At 41.8% G+C, this 24,990-nt stretch overlaps 1 protein-coding gene across 1 annotated transcript in view; it reads right to left on the bottom strand.

Moving 5' to 3' along the window:
* The window catches only part of dok6 (docking protein 6), a 328,109-nt gene that overhangs the window by 151,645 nt on the left and 151,474 nt on the right, over positions 1–24,990 (bottom strand). The window lies entirely within an intron of this gene.

The raw sequence follows: 24,990 nt of genomic DNA, 5'->3' as shown, positions 1-24,990 counted from the left end.
CAAGACAGTGAAAATAAAACTGTGCAAAGATATAGACAAGACATTTGTATAAACACAATTCGAAAACATGTTTATGGTTGTGGAAGAGATGAACCATGTTGAAGTAGAATTAGGAATATGCAATAAAGTGGTATAAGAAAATAACTGCAGATGCTGGTACAAATCGAAGGTATTTATTCACAAAATGCTGGATTAACTCAGCAGGTCAGGCAGCATCTCGGGAGAGAAGGAATGGGTGACGTTTCGGGTCGAGACCCTTCTTCAGTCTGAAGAAGGGTCTCGACCCGAAACGTCACCCATTCCTTCTCTCCCGAGATGCTGCCTGACCTGCTGAGTTACTGCAGCATTTTGTGAATAAATACCTTCGATTAGGATTGTGCAGGTCAGTTCAAGAACCTGATAGTTGTAAGAAAGTAGGTGTTCCTGAACCTGGTGATGTGGGATTTCAGGCTAGTGTAACTACTACCTGACAGTAGCAGTGAGGGGAGGGCATGGCCCAGACCATGGGGGTCTTTAAAGATGGATCCCACCTTCTTGAGGCAGCGCCTCATGTAGATGCTTTCAGTGTTGGAAGGGTTATGCATGTGATGGACCAAGTGAGTCACTTTAAAGGCTGCAGGCCATCTTTTTTTCCTAGAAGTCTTCATATGCTGGCTGCTGAATTCACATCCCGTTAAATTCAGAAGGAATTCCGTCCCCACTTTCTCCTGTCTATGTAAACTCCGACAGCTTTAGTATAGTTTAGTTTAGTTTAGTTTAGAGACAGTATGGAAATAGCCCTTTGGCCAACTGATTATGCGCCAACCAGCAATTACCTGTATCCTAGTTCTATCCTGCACACTAGGTACAATGTACAGTAGCCAATTAACCTACACACCTACATATTTTTGGAATGTGGGAGGAATCCGTAGCACCCGGAGAAAACCCACATAGTCTCAGGTAGAATGTACAAACTCTGTACAGACAGCACCCGCAGTCAGGATCGAACCTGGGTCTCTAGTGCTGCAACTCTACCGCTGCGCAACTGTATCGGCCTTACAGTTCTTATATTTGTGATTAATTGTAAAGATTTTCATGGGAGGACAATGGAAACAATTTTTTTCCATTATTGTCACATCCAAAATACTGGGCAGCTGCTCAGAACAACACACAAAGTGGCCTTAAAGAGATAATGCACACTTGCTTCAAAGCAACACCACATCCCCAGCCACCTCCAGTTACTCCTGCCTCCCAAAATACTGATGATCTGGTCATCTGCCATTGGAGCACAGGCCTGATACTATCAAATCTAATCAGCGCTTACACAATGCTTTCTATATGTTCTTGCTGAAGAGGAAGGTGGTATCAGGTGTAGAAGTGTTTTTTTCATTTTATTAGCACTGGGGCCACTTTAAGTTCCCTTCTCCAGTTACTGTGAGCTAATGACAAATCTAAAGCAGAGTTCCAATATTTTCAAGGACGTTCCCTTGGTTACACTGAACCAGACTCGTATCAGAGTTCACTTTCAGAATCACAAATGTGATAATGGAGGCAGAGACAGGGATCAATAACTATCGGGCCCTGTGTGGCGATTGACCTTGATAATGATCCAGAAAGGCATCAGCTAAGAAAATCTATTAACCGCAGCAATTAATATGGCACAGCTTATTCCATCCAAATTACTTCACAAATTTAATGATCCATTTAGGACAAGACTGCGGAATGTCGTTACCATAGAACTGGTGATGGGATTTTGGTAACTGATTACGGGATCTGGTGATAATGTAACTTTCATGCAATAGTCCTGTTGTTGATTAAAAGTGAAGGCATTGATGTTAAAACATATTTTGCAATATTTCTGTCAATCAAACAGTCTGAAAGAGTCCATTTCTAACCAACAGTCGAAAACGTTCAAGCTACTCCCAATTTATAGGGGCAGGATTGGTAGTGTCACTTTGGTCATATCATTGATTATTTCAGGCAACAATGGTTAGAAACTAAAAAAGACACAAAGTGCTGCAGTAACTCAGCGGGTCTGGCAGCATCTACGGAGAACGTGGTTAGGTGCCATTTTGAGTCGGGAGCTTTCAGTCTGAAGAAGGGTTCCAACCCAAAACGTCACCAATCCACGTCCTCCAGAGGTGCTGCTTGACTGGCTGAGTTCCTCCAGCGCTTTGTGGTTTTTTTCATAAACCGACATCTACAGTTCCTTGCATCCATTGGTTAGAAGCTGGTGCCAAACGCTATAAACTGGCAGCTGTTGTTCCCATTAAAAAATAACCTATTGGTGAATCTGTATTCTGTCATGCTTAACCTTTCTGTCTGACACTGTTGAATCAACACCAACCTATCCCTGCTAATGCAAGTTTACATTTGGCCTTTTTAATCGGTTTAAATAACAACCTAGAATAACCTGATCACTTCCCTGCGGGGTCCAGAGTCCAGGGCTTGTCCATTATACCTGATGAATATTCAATTATTACAGCTAATAAACAAGTTTCCTAGACGCCAAAGAAAGATAAATATCGTTTGTTGCATAAAACCAGCAGCGTGTTGTGACTAAAGCTTTAATGCACATCTTGGCATTTCGATAATTGCTTCAGGCTAATATACCTTCTCAGCAATGCTTCTCAGTGCGAGGCTTGACCTTTAGTTTGATATGTAACCGTTACACTGCCTCAGAGGGGGGGCCGGCGCTTCATATTAATGTGGAATAGAAAGCAGTCTGGAATAAAAGGCTTGCAGACAGGTCACCTCACCAGTGTGAAATGGTGCAATCAGTGTGCTCAACTGAAATAGCGCTGGCCTCTAAGTAAAGCTGAGGGCAGTGTCGATTTTGTTATTTGGATATAATGACTTCAAGGACAAAAAAACCCAAGAGGAATTGCACAAACAACAAGCTGATCCTGCATCATAACACAAAGTGGAGTGGGCAGGAGGTGTTGTCAGGGTAAGACATACACCCTGTGGTAGGACCTTGGAGAGTACCGAAAAACAGAGAGATCTTGGGTATCACAGAATGCTGGAGTAACTGAGCGGGTCAGGCGGCATCTCAGGGGAGAAGGAATGGGTTACGTTTTGGGTCGAGACCCTTTTTCAGACCCTTCTTCAGAACAGAGATCTTGGTGCACAATTCCATTGAACCTCTGCCCAGCAGTTCTCCCACATCAAATGTCACCACTCCCCCCCTGCTGTCATAGGTGGATCCCTCACCTGCAAATCCTGTGTCCCTGCTTTCACTCCCCTTCCCCCCTGGACTGAACAAGGTTGGAGTTCCCTTGGTCCTCACACATAGGGTGTGCGTGTGGGTAGGTGGGGCAGGGGAGATAATAAAATCTTCAAAGGCGGTAAGCATTCAAAAGGCGATCAGCATGGTCCACAAAATGGACATCAGGATGCAGGCCTAGATGCACTCACAGACCGTCCTGCTTCATGCAAATGCCTCCAGCAATGAAGCCTGGAACCCGGATTGACCTGCAGGGCTGCCAAGGATGTGGCCACGAGGTTACTGTTGGGGGCCAGCACAAGGATCAGGGCAGATCAAGTTCAACATAAATAAATATTTTGGAAGCATTGCTGAGGATAGTTTAATTTAGTCTAGTTTAGTTTAGAGACACAGCGTGGAAACAGGCCCTTCGGCCCACAGAGACCTCGCCGACCAGCAATCCCTGCACACTAACACTATCCTAAACACTAGGGAGAATTTACAATTATACCAAACCACTTAGCTTACAAACCTGTATGCCTTTGGAGTGTGTGAGGAAACCGGAGATCCTGGAGAAAACCCACGCAGGTCACGGGAAGAACATACAAACTCCGTACAGAATGCAATGCACCCATAGTCAGGATCGAACCCGGGTCTCTGGCACAGTAAGGCAGCTGCTCTACCATGCAGCCCCATTACACTTAAATGTATAATCAGTATTTAATGCATGCAGTAGTTTAAGCAATGTATTATCCTTTTCCGGCAAAATCATTGGTCCGTAAATCTTTGGGAAACGAGCGCCAATACAGACCGCACTTGGAGCATTGCATGCAGTTTTGGTTACCCCATTATAGGAAGGGTGTGGAGACCTTGGAGAGGGTGCAGTGGAGGTTTACCATTATGTTCCCTGGATGAGTGAGTTTCTACTACAAGGAGAGGTTGGATAGACTTGGATTGTTTTCTCTACAAACTTTGAGAAGACGGGGAGACTTGATAGAAGTATATAAAATTATGAGAGGTATAGATAGGGTAGACAGTCAGAACTTTTTCACAAGGGTGGAAATGTCCACCATTAGAGGGCATAGCTATAAGATGAGAGAGGGAAAGTTTAATGGAGATGCGTGGGGCAAGTTTTTTTACAGAGAGAGTGATGGGGGCTTGAAACACATTGCCTGGGTGGTGGTGGAGGCAGGTGTAGCCTGTTCCAGAGGCTTTTAGATAGGCATGTGGAAGTGCAAGGAATAGAGGGATATGGATCATGTAGAGGCAGATGACATCAGTTTAACCTGGCATCATGCTCGGCATAAATATTGAGGGCTGAAAGGGCCTGTTCCTGTAGTGTCCTATGGAACAGGCAAAATTTACCATTGATACTTCAGTCCATTATATGCTGGATGCAGTTGACACTTCATCAGTACCTTTCCCTGCATAACTGTGTCCCAACAACCAAACGTAACCTGAAATCCTTGCAGATATTTCAATGAAGAGACCAGTACTTTTTTCTCATTTACCCTTTTTGCCATGAAGAAAAATTAGTTCCGGTTTTGCACATTTAACATTTAAATTTAAAATGTCAAATTAATTAATTATTGATGATGAGACTAAATGGCCTTGATCTGTAGCCATGGAAACGGTGACGACAGCAGAAAGTTCTTTGGAGCAGTCATTTAAAGATTAAATGATGCAGACATCATAGCGTGGGGAAACGGAGATTCTTCGTGTAACTGGTGGAGAAGGAGGGACCGAGTGGCCTTCTTCAGTGCTATACATTTTCTGTCGTCTTAGGATACATATTGAGCTGCTTTGGCCCATTTCTTCTGTCCCAGAACAATGAAATAACTGTCGTCAGAGCTATATTCCCCTGCATTTCCCTATGAACCTGCCATTCATTCAATTTTCAGAACTGTATCCAATTCATGGATACTGATGTATACAGTAAGACTCCAATAATTGATATCCTTTGATGACATATATATATATTCCTGGAATTGAATACTCATTGTGGCAACGGTTTGGACAGGAATTAGCAGTCCTCATCCTAGACTCTAACTGGGCTAGTACATAGATTTCAAGCCTTTCCAAAAGCATCAAGCGGCAGATAAATACCATTCTCACAACAGTGTTGGCAACTGTACGTTGCAACAAGTGCACATTCCTTATCATAAGGTCTGATTAAAACATGCTCTTCCACCCAGACCCATGAAAAGGATTAACCTGTTCAGTGCCACCCCCGAGTATACTCGGGTCACGGCCAATTGTGTAAAAGAAAACTTGGCAGTGAGCAGGTTAAAGATAGTGCAAGTCCAACTATTGCCATATCGATCATTGCAGTGGGCAGCCAGCTCATCGGTCTGTGCACAGGACAATGATAGAGCCCTGGAGAGATTAAAGAAGAGGATCACAGCAAATTCCCAAATGAAAGCTCAAAACTTCCAAACCAACTCCCAGATATTCTACAATAGGAAACTGATTGAAGTACCCCGGAACATTGAGAGATGCGAAAAAATATCAACATTTCTCCCATGTCAATGGGATATAGGTAGACTTTGCATATGTACAGAATTTACAGTCTTTCCTACTGTGACAAAGACCCAGCCAAGACGATCCAGTGTGCTCGGGAGAGTTTAACCCAGTTTGCCAGGAATTGGAACCCACAGAGATAGTATGGGAGGTGAACAAGCTGAGGCAAACAAAGAAGTTAAAGTGAGCATGTCCTGTAGGTAGGCAGGCAGACAGTGGTAGGTCAGGGAATGAGGAAGGACTGAGAGTCTACACTATATTTATTTTCATCAAAGAAGCTAGAAAGGTAAGGCAAGTGAGCTCAGGGCAATCTATTGTCCTAGATTGGGGCAAGGCTGATTTTTAATTGCATTCGGCAGGGGCATGCAAAGGTAAATTTGGATAGGCTGTTTAGCTGGTAAACGTCTGGCAAGTCGGTTGCTTTTAAAAGTGAGAGAGGGAGAGATCCTACCCAACAATAAAATGGAGTTACAAGTAATTGCAAATGTTGAAATCCTCAGCAAAACACAATTTGCGGGAGGAACTCCGTGAGTCACTCAGCATCTGTGGAGGGAATGAACAAGCGATGTTTCACATCAGGTCCCTTTCTTCAGACTAAACAGTGCCATAGACAACATCTTCCTGTTATAGTGAAGGGCAAATCTTTCAGGATTAGGGAACCTTGGCTGAAGAAGGATGTTGAGGCTCTGGTCAGGAAAAAAGGTGCACATTAGATGTTGGCAACTGGGGCCAAGTGAGTCCCTTCAGGAGTGTAAGAGGTGCAAAGTTCAGAAATTAAACCACCACAGAAGTTATGCAGGAGAACAGAATGACCTTGGGATAGAAGTACCTAGTTCCACAGTTATAGGGGTAGATAAAATGTAGGAGAAAATGTCTGGCATGCTTGCGTTCATCAGATGGAGCATTGAGTACAAGAGCTTGATGTCATGTTACAGCTGCATAAGGCATTGGAGAAACCACATCTAGAATACATATGCAATTCATATCGAGCAAAATAACATTCTCTATGAAGAGTGGATTTAGCCAATGCAATAAATTATTGATATGCCAAGAAAAGGGTAACCATGCTCATATCAAAGAAGAAACCTAGCAGGAAGTCCAACTGGACTTTCTAATGAAACTCTACAAGCAATTTGAAGGCTGCCACAACAGTGAAAATAGGCCAGACACTAAAATAAAGCAATGAACGGTTCTGAAGTGTTGGTTAAAATAAAGTGTTGCACCCATGCTTAACCAGTAATGTGTGTCAGAAACTAGCAATGGGTGGAAAATAGACTGGTTTTCAGCAGCATCAGTTTCAGCATACACTGCCTGGGAATCTTCTGGCTTTTTACAAATGGATGCATTTTGTCTTTAAAAAATGTATATATTCTAAAATCTTGTCAATCAGTTGCAGTGACTCATTTGTTTTATCATTAGGCTGCTCCAGTATTATGTAAGAAGTAGTAGGAGTTGTGATTCAGTACCATAGCCAGTTTCTCTTGTATATTTTTGTAATTTCTGTTATACTTATATCTAATTCAGTGTTGGAAGCTCCAAGAAGACCATCACGAAGGATAAAATAAAATGCATGTATTAAATCTATTTCTGTATGCATTAGAAACAAACACGTAAGATTAAACTGTAATTTATAGGGCACTTTTTTAAGTACCAAAAATCCCCTAACGCCTGAGAGAATTCGCAAATATCAACTGATGTTATGCAATAAATGAAGATGTTCAGCAAGACGACTCTGAGTAAAAAACATAGAGTGTTGGAGTAACTCAGCAGGTCAAGCATTATCTTGGGATAGCATCAATGGGCGACTGAAGTCTGCAGAAGAGACCTGACGCATAACATCACCTATCCATGGTCTTCGGAGATGCTGCCTGACTTACATAGTTACTCCAACACTTTGTGTTTTTTCATCATTTGGAGTTCCTTATGTCGACAAGATGACACAGAGTTTGATTTCAGCAATGGACCTTAAAGAACAAAGGGGGATAAGAGAGATGGAGATGTCTAGGGTGAAAATTCCAGAGAAAATTCCAGGGCTCTGAAAGCTGAAGGCAAGACCAATAATGGTAGAGTGATTACATTTGGGAGTGACTGAGGAGTCAAAGTTAAACAAACAGATACCTCAGTGTGTTAAAGGATTGAAGAATAATACTGAGGTGGGAAATGGGGAGATAATGAAGGGAACTGAAAGTAGAGATGAGAATTTTACAGTTGAGGCAGTTCTTGAGTGGGACGTGTTGCAGGTTAGCAATCTCAGAGGAAATGGGTGAACAGGACCCGATATGAGTTAGGATATGGAACGAAGATGAGTTAGGATACAGAAAGATTTATAGACAAACTCAATTTTACAGAAAGTTCAACAAGGGAGTCCAGTCGGATATCCATTCATGTATCTGGCAGGAACAAAGGCATGGATGAGAGTTTCAGAAGAAAATTGTTTGAGCTGTAGGTGGAATCACGTAATATCACCGCAATGAAAATAGACAGTCTTGGAGATAGCACGGATATGCTTGAGATCAATTAAAATCAATTACGAATCAATAAGTGCATTAACCTACAACCTCAGCTTCTTTTGATTTCTATTCCTCCTGGTTATTTATTAACTCACTGAATTATTTATAGAATGCCTAAAAAAATCCATGCATGCTGTAAATCAGAATTGTCCAATTTCAGTGGGAATGTGATGCCCTGCAGTAAAATTGTTATATCATTGCCTAATATTAGATTAGAAAGTAGAGAAGTGCACTGGTATTCTGATGAATGACATGCATATATTATAGAGCTTTAACATATTTTCACCTAAATGTTCAGAAATACTCCCAGCATGTCTCACACAGCATTGCAAAGAAGATAAAAAAGAATACAGGAAAAAAAATCTATTTATATAGTACTGTTCATATTCTCAGAATTTCACAAGATACAGAGAATGAATTACTTATGAAGTGTAGTCATAGTTGTAATGTTGGAAATGTGCTAACCAATTTGTACATAGCAGGGGTGCACACCAATGTGTTGGGGATTGGATAATCTACCTTTGTGATGCCTGGGAGAGAGATAAAATCACCAGGGATACTCACTCTGCTCATCTTTGAATAAGATGGCCTTTACATCCACTAAGCAGGCAGATGGGATTTTGGTTTAACGAATCATTCAAACGATGGCAGCTTCAAAAGTGAAGCGTTCTCTCACTGGAGCAGCGATCAAGATTTTGTGCACAGGTCCAAAGAGATTTCAGTCCATAGCTCGGCACCAGAAAAGGTGCAACAAAAGCTTTATACCATGCACCTACATTATCCCATTCCAATGCCCTTTTTTAAAACAAAAATCCTTCAGCATGTGAGCTATATTGGCAATAATAATCCAGACCTGCTGTCAGAAATCATCAGTAAACTTCAATACATTCAAAACTCAGCTGCCCGTCTACTCACCCACACCCCGATCCGTGACCATATCACCCCCGTCCTTTACAAACTCCACGGGCTCCCCATCCCCCAGAGAATCCAGTACAAAATCCTCCTCATGACCTACAAAGCCCTCCATAACCTGGCCCCATCCTACCTGACTGACCTCCTCCACAGGCACACTCCCACCTGCACCCTCCGCTCTGCTGCTGCCAATCTCCTATCCCCCCCCATCCGGACCAAACTCAGATCCTGGGGGGACAGGGCTTTCTCCATCACTGCTCCCACCCTATGGAACTCACTACCCCAAATCGTCAGAGACTCCTCCTCACTCACCACATTCAAAACATCACTGAAGTCTCACCTGTTCAGTACTGCCTTCAACCACTGAAGGTCACCTCACCTTCTGTCTCCTTTCTCTGTTCGTTTACTTATTTATCTATTTATTCACTTCCCTATGTTCTCTAAATCCCTGTAAAGCGTCTTTGAGTGTATGAAAAGCGCTATATAAATGTAATGCATTATTATTATTATAGAAGTGTTGGTGCATGTTCATATTCAGCCTCCCAACTCAATGCTCGAGTATATTAACTGTTGCTACAATAGAAAACTGCTCTCACAGATTCCCACAAAATTGGTATTTTTTTATTATGAAAGCACTACATTAGACCTGACTATACATAAAGGTAAAGATTAATGAAGAAGGAATACATAGCGTTTCGTGTGGTATTATTGTTCTGCAGATATTCTGTCAAAATAAATATCCCCCCCGCCCCCTCCAATCTTCATATCTCCAAGGTTTTATAAACATATTTGGAATTCCAAAGCCAGTAACATAAACATGGAGCGGGAGGTACACAGGGCCCAGATTTGATACGGGCGAGTTGTTCCATCCATCTTTGAGAACTCTGCCTGCATTCTAATCAACAACTTCCAAAAAACATTCTGAAAGAAAATCTACACCCAAACACTATGGCACATCCTCAACTCAACTAAAAAAAAGCTTAAGGATTTCCCAACCGAGCTTTCTGAATTACAGTCTTTCTGCATAAATTAGACTATACATTGGTGACCAATTGATTGTGCACTCATCACCAACTCAATTTCAAACACTTTTTCTTCTTATGGTTGTAGCAATTTCTACTTAGCCATCAAATCATTCAATAAAAACAGAAAATGCTGGAAAAACAGCACCTCAGGCAGCATTTACAGAAACAGAAACAATTGTGATCCTGCATCAGAACTGAGAAAGAGAGAAAATAAGTGAGTCTAAGTATCAGAAAAGGGTCGGGGAGGCAATGGGTGCAACCAAGGGAATTTCTCTGTTTGGATGAAATAGTACAGCTCTCTAGGGGCAGTTTAACTCTCTACATACTAAAAACATTAACTGTTTATGTTTGCACCATGAAGTCCCAATAAGATGCCCCCTTGTTTTTAAAGAGCTACTCAAACACACACACAGGGTCATCTAAAATCATTCTCAATACTAATTGCTATTTTCTACTTCAAATGATCCATCACATTCACATAGAAAGGCACTACCCATTGTTATATATTTTCTGAATGATTTGCATTGCAATAAAAATATTTTAATCTCTGCTTCTGAGCATTGACTCATTGCAGCAGGTTCACCACTAAAATAAAATCCATCAGATTTCTATTGCATTGATCAGGGAACAATAATCAGTGGGCTCTAAAATTTTGCTGCCTGTTTATTTTTGCTGAATATTAACTACATGATCTTCAGCTAGCATACATAAAGTTGTCAAAATCATAGATATTTAGGGACATCTTTATCACTTGAAACTCGTTTTGAAAACTGCCAATATTTTCATCTATATCCTCCAGGTTGTAGAGTTACATGAAAAATCTGTGTGGGCAGGCAGGTACAATGCCTGCTGTTCGGTACAACACTTGGATGTAGCTTCAATATTGCTAGGGGAAATGCTGTGAGGTATTGAAGGTATCATTCATTCTCGTTCAGCTTCAGTTCTTTTCACATTGATCTGGAGAATAGGAAAAGAGAGAGCGAGAGCGAGAGAGAGAGAGAGAGAGAGAGAGAGAGAGAATATACTTAGATGCAGATGTAAAATAGGCTGCAGTTCTACAAAGAAAGGTATGGGTTTTTTCAAGGTATTTATTCTTGTTGTTATAAATAGGCTGATAAACGTTACAACAACTTCTTTACCAGTAAAAACATGCATGCCATTGGCACGTAATTCATGTTCTAGCTCTCTCTGTTACCTGTACCTAGGGGCTCTTGAGCCCTACGATTAGTTAGTCACATGAAACATACCTTGACTTTAGCATCAAAATAATTTGAGAAAATTGCAGCTTCCAACCCCCCCCCCTCCCCACAACACAATCAGTCCAAAGGATGACCCCAACCTAAAATGTCACCTATCCATGTTCTCCAGAGATGTTGCCCAATCTGCTGAGTTGCCCCAGCAGGTTTTGTCTTTTTTTCTAAACCAGCATCTGCAGTTCATTATTTTTACTCTTGTTTCTCTGTAGCCTATTTAACTTCACATATGAATTCCCGGGCCATGTAGAAGTAAATGGCCCTGTCAAATATGCTGTTTGTAGGAGCCATTTATGTTTAGGCTAGGTACTGTTGACATATTATATTACTTTATCTAGATATATCTTGCCGTATTATTTTGTCACTTGGGGGTGGTCGTTAGATGCACACGGTGGTGTATATATATGGGCATAAGGGACTGGGAGTGGCCAGATACAGGGAGAGAGAGCATACCGTTCTTACCAGACCTGGACAGACCATCGACTGGAATGACCTGAGACCTGGGAGCAGACCAGAGACAGAGCAGCCAGCTACGACTGCTGAGACCTGGGAGCAGACCAGGGACCAGAGCAGCCAGCTACGACTTGTATGCAAAATAAGTATAGCCTGGTATGTTCATCTCCTTGTTTGTACAACTACTTCAATAAACAAATAATTACACTGGAAAAAACGTCTGGAAGATCTGTTCTGTTGGGTCTGCGTAAGATCACTCCGACTCCGTGTAGTAATGGCAATTAGAAAAGAAGTCACTGGGAAAGTCGGAAAGTTGCCATTACGCTGCTTTTATGTTGTAGAATCAGAAAGCTATGCATTCTCTATCAGTGGGAGTTAGACCCAATTTTCTCAAATAGTCAAATATGGTTTGTACATACTGAAATATGGAGCCACAAGGAACTGTAGGTGCTGGAATCTTCAGCAAAGCACAAGCACTGGAGGTACTCAGTTGGTCATGTTTGTAAGTGATGGTGCCTTCTTCAGCTCATATATACTTGCTGAAGCTGTTAAGACTTCTTTTCAGTATAACATTATATCAAATGCAAGGGCAGTAAAAACCCAGAAAAGTAACTAAATAAACCATGAAAAGCCACATTGTTAACAAAATTGAGGAAATTTATACCTCATACAATGAGTATCTGAAAGTGCTGAAAACACTAGTTTGCTTGATCTTTCCATTACTCTAGTGGCAGAAGTGCTGAGGATGTTCAAAATCTTGCAATGCTATTTTTATTACTCAAAATTCATATATTTTCCAATAATTGTAAATGATCAACTGTCCAAACTTCTCTTTCATGGGATTCACACTCTGAAAGGTAGGAGGTAGACCACAGGGAAGCTGAGGAAAAATGGACCAACTTTGATGATAATTGTATAAATTCCTTGTTATAGCCGCTGATGTTGTAAAGATTGCCTGCAGATGAACAATTGTACAGGGAACAGAAGTAACTCTGCATTGAAATCCATATGATGAGAGCCCGTGGCAGCATCTTAAAATGAATGAATAATACTTTCAGGACTTTCTTTTATGTTCATATAACAGCAGGCCAATTCAAATATGTTCTTAAGCACTGGAAGCACAGGTATTAACCCAGATAACATGTTAGCTCGATTGCAATTATATTAAACCACATTGGACATTTGATTTGATATTTAAAATTTCATCCATTCACTGGAAGTTTCTACGGGAATCTCTGAACATCTGAAAATCATTTTGGTTTGCTTTGTGAACGCCCCATCTAAATATCTGTTCCAAAACAGAGGGATTATTAAGGGGTTGGACATGTTAGAGGCAGGAAACATGTTCCCAATGTTGGGGGAGTCCAGAACCAGGGACCACAGTTTAAGAATAAGGGGTAGGCCATTTAGAACAGAGATGAGGAAAAACTTTTTCAGTCAGAGAGTTGTGAATCTGTGGAATTCTCTGCCTCAGAGGGCAGTGGAGGCCAATTCTCTGAATACATTCAAGAGAGAGCTAGATAGAGCTCTTAAGGATAGCGGAGTCAGGGGGTATGGGGAGAAAGCAGGAACGGGGTACTGATTGAGAATGATCAGCCATGATCACATTGAATGGCGGTGCTGGCTCGAAGGGCCGAATGACCTCCTCCTGCACCTATTGTCTATTGTCTATTAGTTTCCAAGGTATTTATTGGGCCTGATTCCAATCACCTCTCTTTCATGGCTAACTTTTAATCAAGGGCTGTGAACACAATGTTACTGTGAACAGTGGAATGCTCTGCCACAGAAGGCAGTGGAGGACAATTCACTGGATGTTTTCCAGAGAGAGTTACATATACTAATGGGTACTAATTTAGGATGATCAGCCATGATCACATTGAATGGATCATTGCTGGCTCAAAGGGCCAAATGGCTTACTCCTGCACCTATTTTTTATGTTACTCAGAATAACATAGAGATGTCAGAACTGGCAGTTTCCAGGTCAAAATGTTTTTAAAAATGGCAATAGTGTTGAATGTGTCAAGATTAATGATGGAATAAATATCAAAATTGTATTTAGTTTTAGTTTTAGAGATACAGCATGAAAACATGCCCTTTGGCCCACTAAGGCCATGCATCACCCCTTCATACGTGTCCTATGTTACTCATCCATTCCCTACACACTTTGAACGGAGAGATACAAACTGAGAATACTCGAAGCACTCAAGAAATAAGCTAATGGAGAAAGAAACATGGTGTTAACATTCCTGGTGTGGCTTGAATTACAAACTGGATGCATGGAACTGTACGGTTACTGTAAGTGGGTCAAAGCACAGCCCAATACAATAAACTATGACTGAAAATCAGGACACCTCTGGATTTCATTTTGGGATTTTCCATGCATTTTCTACTTAATGCACACAGCAGAGTCCAACAAAGTGTAATACTTGGTCTCTTTGAAATCTATAACTATCCTCCTCACACTTCATCCATGCCTCCAGGTTTTATGTCATTTGCAAATTTGGAAATCGTACCCTGACATTCACGTACCGATCACATAAAAGGAATCACAGCCAACTTCCTCATCCCACTATCCCCATCTCAAACCTACCCTTCTTTAAAAAGGAAACAGTGAGTCCATGGTTTATGCCAACAAGGCAGGCAGCTCTGGAGGTTCCACTCATCAATGATGAAAAGTTGAGGCCCAGGGAAATGAACCAGGGCAAGAACAGGTTGAAATATTGGAACTACTTATGGATCTTGGGAAAGAGCTGGAAGAATACTGTACAAGGTTAGAGAATTATGAGGTTGCTATTTAATTATCTTTTTTAATCATTTAATCTTTCCAGCACAGAGCTCCATTTTCGTTCTTTGATTCCAATCATTCTCCCCGCCCCCGAAACACTTCTTGTGACTTCACTCTTACAATAGTTTTTGCTTTCATATCTAAGTTGAGATATTGATTTCTCTCCAAATACTTTACTTTGAGCAGAGTAATTTGTGGCATTTTGTTTCCGACCATCCTATTCTTTCTGTAATGATAGTCTTGGTCTTAACCCAGAACATTATCGCTTTCAATAAAACACCATGCACAAGGCAGGAACAAAATGTATTGCTCCAAACAGTGAAGGGTCTGAAAGAAAATCAATAGGCGAGGATTACTTTACATTAAGATTGAATTTCTTTCAAATAATCAGGAAAAGCACAGGTGGGGTTAGTAAAGTAACAACCATTCATATTGATTCATCCGCCATATCAATGTTTGAGGGCATGGCACTAAAAGGCCAATATTACATACTAACTGACATAATGCTTGGGGCGTCTGCCTGACCTCCTGATTTACACACCCATTATCTCCAAGGAACATGGCTTTGCGAAGAAAGGAGCAGCTCAGCAGGTCAGGCAGCATCCCTGGAGAACTTGGACAGGTAATGTTCCAAATCAGGACCCTTAATTTAGTTTACAGATCACAGGGTGGAAGCAGGGACGTCAGCCTACCGAGTCCATGCCGACCAGCCATACCCAGATCATCAGTTCTCTTCTACTCACTAGGGACAATTTTTACAGAAGCCAATTAATGTACAAACCTGCACATCCTTAGAATGTGGGAGAAAACTGGAGCACCCGGAGAAAACGCACGCGGTGACAGGGAGAACGTACAAACTCTGTACAGACAGCGGGGTGAATACCTGTCACATAGCTACAGAAAGTCAAGTGCACAAGTGCGCACTTTTCAGTTCTCTGGCCGTTGTTATTCTTGATTAGTACGGGTGTCAGAGGTTATGGGGAGAAGACAGGAGAATAGGGTTAGGAGGGAGAGATAGATTAGCCATGATTAAATGGCGGCGTAGACTTGAAGAGCCGAATGGTCTAATTCTGCTACTATCACTTATGATCTCATGATTTGGGTTCAACCAATATTTTGTTTTGTCTTATTCCATGCTGGGAGCATTGACCTCCCAATCCTGCCGCTAAATATGCTGGTAGAAATTTCACTAAGTTTTGAAGATTTGCAATCTGCATGTTGCCTAATGTAAATTTGACTGATTGCAATGGCCGATTCAACTGTTAAAATTTGACCGCCAGCCAGCCAGCCCACAGCAGTGGTAATCGCCATAAGAATCCCCTGCGTTAATATTCCTACTCCATGATTTATGTTAACATTATAATGGTTCTCAAGGTACTGTATATTGCAAAAAAGGTTCAGGCTATCGCTTCCACTTCTCTAATGATGGAAATGTGACTCTTGCGGATATATGTGGAAAACTAATACAGAAATCCAGCACCTGTTGCAAGTGATATCCCATCCCTTCACATTACGCATTTTTGCTGTCTAGCCCAACAAACACAATTAATAGAGGCTTCAATTATTCATCACATGCCTTGAAAGTATAAGGCATTGTAGATCAAAATGCAATGTTTTAATGATAAGGTAGGGTATGTTTACTGTTTATAACCACTTTGATCCCAAAACACTTATTTTATACAAGCAAATTATGAAATTAAAATAATGACCATGAATTTTAATGTTGTCAATTTCTAAATGAATCCTTGTCATACTTCATTCTCTGTAAAATGTTTTAAATGTCTGTCCAAAATAAGAACTTTAGGCTATTGATTTGTTATGAGAATTTTTCATTGTAATTGGATTTTAGCCCTTTTGAAGTTGTTATAGTTGCTCCTTTCCAGCGATCTATGAAACCACCTCACACCAGGAAAAGAGAAATTCACAGCACAGAAACTAATGGATCTTTCAGGCAGTTTCATTCAAAGTCAGAGACTTCACCATTGCACAATACAAATTCTAGACCAATGTAGAGCCCTGAAGCTGCACTTCTCAGAAACATGTCCTTCTCTGCACTAATCTGATTTGTCTGCATTAGGTCCATAATCGCTCTCTTCCATTCCTAGTACCTGTCTAAATGCCTTTTTAAGTATTGTAATTGTATCCGACTCCATCACCTCCTCTCATAGCTGATTACCATCATCATTTGTGTGAAAAACATGCACCTCAGATCTCCGTTAAAATTTCCCCCTTTCACCTTAAACCTGTGCCCTCTAGTTTATGACTCCCCCTAACCTGGTAAAAAGACTTTATTAATTGTGTTTGTTTATAGCTGTCTACAAATCATCATTATTGTATCAACTTCTATATGTCAATCCATATTCAGGCCGACATGTCAAACATCCAAGGTCATATCCTGCATTAATTTAGCCCGATTTTCCTCTCCTTCCTCTCAGACTTTAGATCTTGGTGAAGCAATACAGAGTGCTGGTCTATCCATTCTCGATCAAGAACTTAATATCTTCTCTTTTAGGTTTGTTGTTCCTATCCTCACAGACAGATACAAATTATAATTTAGGATGTTTAGGCAATTTCATGTTTTCAGCTAATGTTTAAATAAAATTGCAATTATATGCATTTAGGCAGAGTACAAAAACGAGATTAGAAACCTTGTGTCATGGTGTCATAAGGTCATAAGTGATAGGAGCAGAATTAGGTCATTCGGCCCATCAAGTCTACTCCACCATTCAATCATGGCTGATCTATCTCTCCTACCCTAAACCATTTTCCTGCCTTCTCCCCATAACCACTGACACCCATACTAATCAAGAATCTATCTATCTTTGCCTTAAAAATAGCACTTGACTTGGCCTCCACAGCCTTCTGTGGCAAAGAATTTCACAGATTCACCACCCTCCATCTAAAGAATTTTCTCCTCGTCTTCTTAAAGGAACGTCCTTTAATTCTATGGCTAGTCCTAGACTCTCCCACTAGCGGAAACATCCTCTCCACATCCACTCCTTCCAAGCCTTTCACTATTCGATAAGTTTCAATGAGGTCCTCCCTCATCCTTCTAAACTCCAACGAGTAAAGGTCCAGTGCCATCAAATGCTCATCATAAGTTAAGCCACTTATTCATAAGGTCATAAGGAATACGAGTAGAATTAGGTCATTTAGCCCATCAAGTCTACTCCGCCATTCAATCCTGGCTGATCTATCTCTCTCTCCTAACCCCATTCTCCTGCCTTCTCCCCATTACTTCTGACACCTGTATTCCTCTTTCCTGACACCTCATTCCTGGGATCATTCTTGTAAACCTCCTCAGGACCCTCTCCAGAGCCAGTACATCCTTCCTCAGATATGGTGGCGAATATTGCTCACAATGTGTCAGACAACATCCTAGCCTTTGATAATGCAAACGCCCATGACAGGGTGCAACTCAGCCTTCAATACCTTAATTCCAAATAAGCTATCCCCAAACTTCTGGACCTTGGCTTTGGGGCCGCCATCTGCTTCTGGACTTCTTGACTGGCAGAACTCAGTTGGTTAGAATTGGTCGTAACATTTCCTCCAGCCTGCCCCTCAGGGTTGTGTCCTCAATCCCTAACTTCCTTCCCTGAACATCTATGGTTGTGAGGCCAAGTACAATGCCAACTCGATCTTTACGATCCCCAATAACACCGCTGCGGCCGGCTGGATCAACAACAATGATGAGATGGTGTACAGGAAGAACATTGTGTCATGGTGCCAGGACAATAACCCATCCTTTAACTTCAGCAAGATGAAAGAGTTGATTGTTAATCCAAGGAAGAGGGGGGAAAGAGTGAACACAAGCCTGTCCCCATCAAAGGTGCTGTTGTAGAGATGGTAGACAGGCATCCATATCACCAGCAATCTAACCTGGGCCCTTCATACTGATGCAGCAATCACGAATTTTCAGCAGCAGATTTATGGTCAGGGGCATCTGAACAGATTTGGCATATCCACAAAGATTTTCTCGAATATGTGCACTATATAAAGTATATTGATGAGATGCACCTCAGCAACTGCTCTGCTCTTGACAGCCTGAACCTTTGGAGAGTGGTGAACACAGCCCAGGCTTGTCACTTCCTTCCATCCAGTCCACTTTCATGGTGCATTGCATCAGCAAGGCTGGAACTATCATCAAGGCTGCCTGTCACTCTGGCTGCTCCCTTTTTCTCTCTTGTACCTCCTGGGAGAAGGCACAAGAGCTTGAAAGCCTGGACATCCAGACTTAAGAGGAACTTCATCCCCACAGCTATAACACCCCTGAACCAATCACCTCTTCACACCCCCTTCGTGGAGGTGCTGCACATACTCTTACTCTTAGCTCTAACTCATTCGGTTATTCATTTATTGAACTTTACTTCTTTTTGGCACTACTTAAGACTGCACTAAAATTTATGAACCATTCTGCTATTTTTGCATTTGTTGTTGCATTTATTTATTGTTGTGTCTGTCATTACTGGACCGTTTATATGCTTCGTGCGAACAAGAAATTTCATTGCACCCTGGTGCATATGACAATAAAGTAATCTGAACCCAAATCTAAATTTCTTTAATAAAAGGCATTTAGAGCAGAGTAAATGGGGAGATCTTTATCATTCATTCATTTGGGCTCGATTCAGATGCTGCTGCATTGGTCTTGAATGGCACCGAACCATCCACTTTGCAAGTTGTTTTACAACTTGTCCATTCTCCTTCCTTTTGAAGTTGATGGAAATCAGGCAGAGCGTAAAATGGTGTGTGATTTGCTTTCGCTCAATTTCCTGCCCAAAATCAATATTACCTCTGTCCATTTTACAACAATACAACACAGTCTTCTGGATCAATCACCTGTAATTTACATGGGGTTATCCAAAGGGGAAATCAGTGAAACCTTGAAACAAACAGCACAAATGCAACATTTCTTTGCTTACCCTTTTACTCCAGGTTTTCTTCTAGTGTTTGCTGATTCTAGTTGCAAAAATGAACCCACTGTTATTGCTTAGGAAGAGATATGAACTTTTCTATTCTATTCCTGTTTTATAATTAAATTAAATCCTTCAATTTTAGTGTGAGTAACTGTGATGACTTACTTGGTGCAACACGTTGGATTGAGAATTTGTTCATTCCTCTCCAAATCAAAAGCATTGCTGTGCTGTTGAAAATGGAGATAACTTGAAGGAGAGAAATTTGGTGTTCAAGTCTTTCTGGAAATCCAACTCTGTTTTATTGGTGGGAATTAATTCTCCCCTAACACGTTTTCTCTGCAATATAATTCCCTCAAATGACATCAACAGTACTGTTACATCGAAAACTCACCCACAGTAAGACTTTCAACCTGACAAAATGACAGTTCTGATTTATTCACAGAATATATATATATATATATATATGTGTGTGTTTTACGAACAGCACTTCAGCTGAAATGGTACTATTTATGGCAACAACCTGGGTCTGCCCTGGTTAATGAAGGTGTTACGTTTCTGAAGAATTCTTTCCTATGGGAGCATTTGCATAGTGGAGTTACAATAAACCCTAAACTTTGCCAAGGATCACAGATGTCGTGGATGGTAAGAAATCATGTTCGACAGTCTAACTCCCCCCCCCCCCCCCCACCTCCTCCCTCATAAGGCTGCAATAATACACAAAATGTAAACCACACTGCTTTTAGCAAGCTACAACTTAGCACCTGAAATATATATGTCACTGATGGAACAGTGTAGGTGCCCAAGAGAGTTTTTATTTTGCAGACTCTTTCTTATCTTTTGACAAAAAGACTGAGATATTACAATAGCAGTGGGTTAGTTTTTGCAACTAGAATCAGCAAACACTAGAAGCAAATCTGGAGAAATATTTCATGGACCTGTATTTGAATGACAGACTCCAAATGGGATCCCTACTCTACATAGTAGTAGATGAAGCCTTCAGGAAGCAATACATTATTTTAATTAAAGCTCCTCATTGTAGTTAAGACTCATTAAGTGAATATACACAAACAGGGGGAGATTTGTATTCAAAGTCCATTCTTTGCCCTGGCCGAGATTTCTGATCTATGTATCCTCATGTGTGCCCTGGCCGAGATTTCTGATCTATGCATCCTCATATATGCCCTGATTGCACAGATTTACTTTCAACTTTCTCGCTCCAGGAACATTCCCAGCTGCAGCTGCTGATCCTTGTTAGATTTCACTATCTACTGACATCTTACTGCTACAGTAAGGCTCCCTGTACGGTACAGAATCAACTTCAAGCTCCTCCTATTCACGTATAAAGCCCTAAATGGACATTCCCCCCCCTACATCAAAAATCTTCTAACCCACCTCTCTAACTCCAGGTCCCTCAGGTCGGCCGACTTGGGGCTACTCACTATCCCGCGGTCTAGGCTTAAGCTCAGGGGTGACCGCACTTTTGCGGTTGCAGCTCCTAGACTGTGGAACAGCATCCCTCTCCCCATCAGAACTGCCCCCTCCATCGACTCCTTTAAGTCCAGGCTCAAAACCTATTTCTACTCCCTAGCATTTGAGGCTCATTGAGGAGGCGCTGTGAACTGTTTGCGTGCTACTGTATGTTTCATTTTTTTCCTTAGTACCTAATCAGATGTACAGCACTTTGGTCAACATGGGTTGTTTTTAAATGTGCTATACAAATAAAATTGACTTGACTTGACTTGACATTACACTGGACACCCAAACTCCACATCCAAGAGGAGGAGGCTACATCTACTTTTCCTTCAGCCCATAGAAGTAGGCAGAGCAGACACAGTGATTTGCCTGGAAGAGCTTCCCAAACGGCAGGCATTCATGGATTGAATTCACTTCCTGTCAGACTTCTTAACAAGCTTTTGCCAAGAATTTGGCTGCAGCCTTGAGAGAGTCTCCACAGTCCTCTCACACAAACAAGATGGCTTCTCTGGACGCTATTCATCACCAGTCTATTCAGATCACCCCCCCCCCCACCACCCCCCCCCCCCCTTAGTTCAGGGAGTACTCTCCCATCCCTCCTCATCCTGCCCATGCTGCCCCCCTCCCCATTCATTAAATCATCTATTCATTCAGTAGCAACACTCCTTTCGGGTTGGAAGAGTGTTTTCGGTATTGTGGTTGTCCCTTTAAGAGGTGCCTATGGAGATTGGACCTGCTGAGTTAAATGCCAACAGCCCCAGGAACTTGCAGTGCGTATAAGGAGATAGTTCATGGAATATGTTGACAACATCCCTTGATTAATACTTTTCATATCACCAATTCTGTCGCTTTTAGGCTTTAAACAAGATTTATTTTCTGTGTTTAAACACCTCAATCCATGCTTTATATCTCCAGGACTTGGAAATAGCTCATGAAATATAAATAAAATAGGCTTCATCTTAAAGATTAAATGTTTTATATTGCTTTGTGTTTCTGCGTCAATCGATTGTGCCTATTCTAACAACGCAGGTAGGCCTAATTTAACATTGAATGTGAAGATAAGATAAATGATTATATGATTTAAGGTTCACATCAACAGACCTTAATTTTTATCTGCTTTCTGCAGAGAGAAAAACTTCAAGTTTGTATATCCCATGTAGATAAGTGTCAGCATTTTAACACCAGCTGTGTTGAAACCATGAGGCAAATGGAAGATATGCCATCACGAACCTTCCATGGAATTCACTACCAATTGTTTTTTTTGTCCTGGACGAAGGCCCAAGTACTGTATCACATGGAAACTCAGAGAGCTCACAGTTGATGGAAAGGCTATTAGTGATCATTTAGGGCCACCCATTTTTCATGAGCTATATTTATTGCTAGAGTCCATGAAACCAGGAGTACCTCGTAAAACTCATCAGTTTATATCATGGCACTTTACAGTTCTTTTAGGGGAGATTGAAATTTCACCGCCTGACGTGTCAGATTCAGAGAGAAACTGCACAATAAAGGCAGTCTGTGAAAAGTACAGAACCCAAGTAGTCATTACAGACTAAGTCTGGGGGAGAAAAGAAAAATATTGTATGCTTCGAGTGCAAAATAGAAGAGATTCCATCACTGATGCCAAGGTCATCAATACAACCTGCTGGGACACAATGACCCAGCAATTTTGGGCCTCCAAAGACATGATGATAGATTTGAGCATACATCTGAACATATAAAATCACTGCTGCTCATGCCTCTGTGCCGGCTGGCAGGCAGGAGTAACACGGAGAACATTCTGCTGTCTGATTGTTCAAAGATGCTTCGTAGTTACCAACACGATTCCATAGTATCTGGTTATGCAGTACAAATAAAGCAGCTCAAATCCCCCCAAAACTGCATGTGAAATACATATAGATTTTTTTTTTAGATTTAGAGATACAGCGCGGACACAGGCCCTTCGGCCCACTCAGTCCGCGCCGCCCAGCGATCCCCGCACATTAACACTAGGGACAATTTTTACATTTACCCAGTCAATTAACCTATATACCTGTACGTCTTTGGAGTGTGGGAGGAAACCGAAGATCTCGGAGAAAGCCCATGCAGGTCACGGGGAGAACGTACAAACTCCGTACAGACGGCGCCCGTAGTTAGGATCGAACCTGAGTCTCCGGCGCAGCATTCGCTGTAAGGCAGCAACTCTACCGCTGCGTCACCGTGCCGTATAGTGTTCTTGTCATTTTGGTGCAATGACAATGTTGTTCACAAGAAATACCATCTGCATCTCTGCCACCTCAAGACTTAGCATTTCCAATACTCTTCCAGGAGTCATCCCTGTATATAATTCCAAAGGCATATCTGAACATTTTGTTGCTATGCCTTTTGTACCATGTCCCAATCACCCTCCGTTTTATAGCGGTCTTGGCCCAGTAATACCTCTAAAATAATTCTCATAATTGCATTCAAGTTCTTTCACGGTCTTTCTCCTTCACTCTCCGTCATTTCGTTTCTGGAACCCTTTCCGAATTCTCCTTCATCTTTTATTTTCACTTTTCCAATATTGGTGGCAAACCCTCCAACTGTCCAAATCCTAGACTTTAGAATTTTCTCCAGAACAACTTTTTCGTTTCCCATCTTTAAGATTTGGTTTAAAATATCCTTATTTAACCAAACTGTTGTATACCTCCATCACTCAGTTTGCCTAGTGGGCAGTCACCAGCAGGCCACAGTCAGGCAGGACAGGAAGAGGGCTTGCCGTCTCATCATCCAGTCAGTGCTGATGCAGTCTGAACAAGTGTTCCTTCCTGAAACGTCACATATCCATGTTCTCCAGAGATGCTGTCTGACCCGCTGAGTTACACCAGCACTTTGTCCTAATGTAGGATGGTTAGGTGAGCCCTATGAGAGGGGGATATTTATAGAGGGTCACATGAAGCACTTCATATTGCTTGGAGCAGTGTCTGGCCTGTCCATGAGATATCTCAGGGTTAGGGTCAGCAGACTTCTAAAGCACTTGGACTGGGCCTCAATTAAATTGGAAACTCAGCTTCCCAGCACTGCCACTGCGTTGCACAGCAGAAGTCATTTGTTCTTTAGTGCCAGGCAGAAGCAAGACCAAGGAAGCACAGAGTAGCTTCTGTCTTCGAGTCATTGAGTGATACAGTGTGGAAACAGGCCCTTCGGCCCGCCTTGCCCACACTGGCCAACATGTCCCAGCTACACTAGTGCCACCTGCCTGCGCTTGGTCCATATCCCTCCAAACCTGTCCTATCCATGTACCTGTCTAACTGTTTCTTAAACGTTGGGATAGTCCCAGCCTCAACTGCCTCATCTGGCAGCTTGTTCCATACACCCACCACCCTTTGTGTGAAAGAGTTACCCCTCAATTCCTATTAAATCTTTTACCCTTCACCTTGAACCTCTGACCTCTGGTCCTCAATTCCTCTACTCTGGGCAAGAAGCTCTGTGCATCTACCCGATCTATTCTTCTCATGATTTTGTACACATCTATAAGATCACCCCTCACCCTCCTGCGCTCCAAGGAATAGAGACCCAGCCTACTCAAACTCTCCCTTTCGCTCACACCCTCTAGTCCTGGCAACATCCTCATAAATCTTCTCTGAACCTTTTCAAGCTTGACAATATCTTTCCTATAACATGGTGCCCAGAACTGAACATAATATTCTAAATGCGGTCTCATCAACGTCTTTCACAACTGCAACATGACCTCCCATCTTCTATACTCAATACTCTGACTGATGAAGGCCAACGTGCCAAAAGCCTTTTTGACCATCTCATCTACCTGCGACTCGACCTTCAAGGAACCATGCACCTGGACTCCTAGATCCCTTTGCTCTACAACACTCCCCAGAAGCCTACCATTCACTGTGTAGGTCCAGCCCTTGAGGGACATCCCAAAATGCAACACCTCACACTTCTCTGTATTAAATTCCATCAACCTTTCCTAAGCCCACCTGCCA

Source organism: Rhinoraja longicauda, chromosome 4 (genome assembly GCF_053455715.1).
Source record: "Rhinoraja longicauda isolate Sanriku21f chromosome 4, sRhiLon1.1, whole genome shotgun sequence".
Lineage (NCBI taxonomy): Eukaryota > Metazoa > Chordata > Chondrichthyes > Rajiformes > Arhynchobatidae > Rhinoraja > Rhinoraja longicauda.
This window is presented reverse-complemented; position numbering and strand designations above follow the sequence as displayed.